The sequence below is a fragment of the Nannobrachium achirus genome, assembly GCF_963921795.1.
Source record: "Nannobrachium achirus genome assembly, chromosome: 1".
NCBI lineage: Eukaryota > Metazoa > Chordata > Actinopteri > Myctophiformes > Myctophidae > Nannobrachium > Nannobrachium achirus.
The window spans coordinates 79480877-79482539 of NC_137810.1; positions in this window are offsets into that span (position 1 = coordinate 79480877).

Here is a 1663-nt window from a genome sequence, read left to right on the forward strand (position 1 = left end):
TGCGCTGCACTTGCCTACCGGATTATAAAAGCCTGACCCGACCCATAGGCCGTCATATACGTGGACATTTTAGCCCAGCCCAGCCCAGCCCGCGCCATGCCGTGCCGACCCGGCTGAATTTCTAAGCTCTAGCCCAGACCTGGGCATTGTGCGGCCCGGGGGCCGCATGCAGCCCTTTGGTTCACTCTGACTGGCCCTTGTAGGGTTAAGGGCAAATTAAAAAATAAACACATTTTCAAATTTTACCTCATGCATGGACTAAAGCTGCATTTCTTTTATGTTGAAGTTTTTTATTCACGTACATACGGATGGACACAATGCGTACATCAGCATGTGTGTGTGTGATCATTGGATCGTTGTCTCAATAACAAGCAGGTGGTCACACGTCAAGACGACCTGCCTTACCTTATACCCATCAAAAATGGCTAAAGTGGTTAAAAAAAAAGTCGATGCCGAATGCATTGACTTGTTTTCAACAAAAATTGGAGTCGAAAGAAAAGCTGTGTGTTTAGTTTGCGGGGTGCACATCTTGCAGGGAGCAATGTCTTTTGGCCCGGCCCTCCACAATATTTTCTGTGTTCATGTGGTCCCTGGGAAAAAATAATTGCCCACCCCTGCTCTAGCCCATAGAGTGCCATGCACACTCACTGCAGGTCACCACGACCACTGACCACAGCGCGCAACAGTCAGACACAGACAGTCATGCTCCGCAAATCAACCAAGGGAATGCTTAATTTGCCTGTTAAAAAGTAACATTTTATTAAGACAAGACAGTAATATGGGCGCAGAATTAAAATGTTTAATAAAGTTAATATCTCAATAATTAAAAATATATTTAATAGAATAATCAAATTGTATTTTCAAAACGAATAGTGGTTTACAAACCGTTTAGTCGGATAATCAAATACACACGCACATCCCTAATACATACAATATATGTTATGCCCATACATGGAGATCCCTATCTGGACCAGCCACACAGATATGGGTCATGGCTTGGCCATCTGGCCAGTGATATCGATGACATCAGGGATCTTCATATATGGGCATAAAAGGGATTCTGGGAATACCCATATATGGAGTTCTACATAGGTGATGTCACCTGTGATATCACCTGTGATGTCACAGTGACAAGGGAACCAACCCATAGACTGTAAAAATGTGTACACACACAGACAGAGACACGGTGGTTAGTGCATATGCCCTTCATACGGAAGGTGAGTGGTTCAAACCCTGCCTAAGCCGACGTCAGCAAGGGGGAGAAGACGACAGCCAGCCCCATGGCCTCCCCTAAGTAACAAGAAATCTTGTGAAATAAAATGTTGTCAACCAATCATCAAGGATGATGATACACGAAAGAAGAAGAAGAGACACGGAGACAAGCTGCAACCTTCCTCATGGTAAACTGCGACCTTTGGTCGCAATTAAAAGTCCCCCTGGGGGTCTCGACCCACAGGTTGAGAAACACTGGAATGATGGCACACTCTTTAACCGAGGATGACAGCAATGTAGTGCTGCTAATATAACCCCAAGAGGGTCCATTTGGTTCCAAGCATGAGTAGCAAAAACACCAAAACAGCTCTTTTGAGAGCCACAAGAACACATGTTATTATTGCTAAATAAGCTATCATTCATCGGCAGTAAAATCAACTCAATTAAGGCG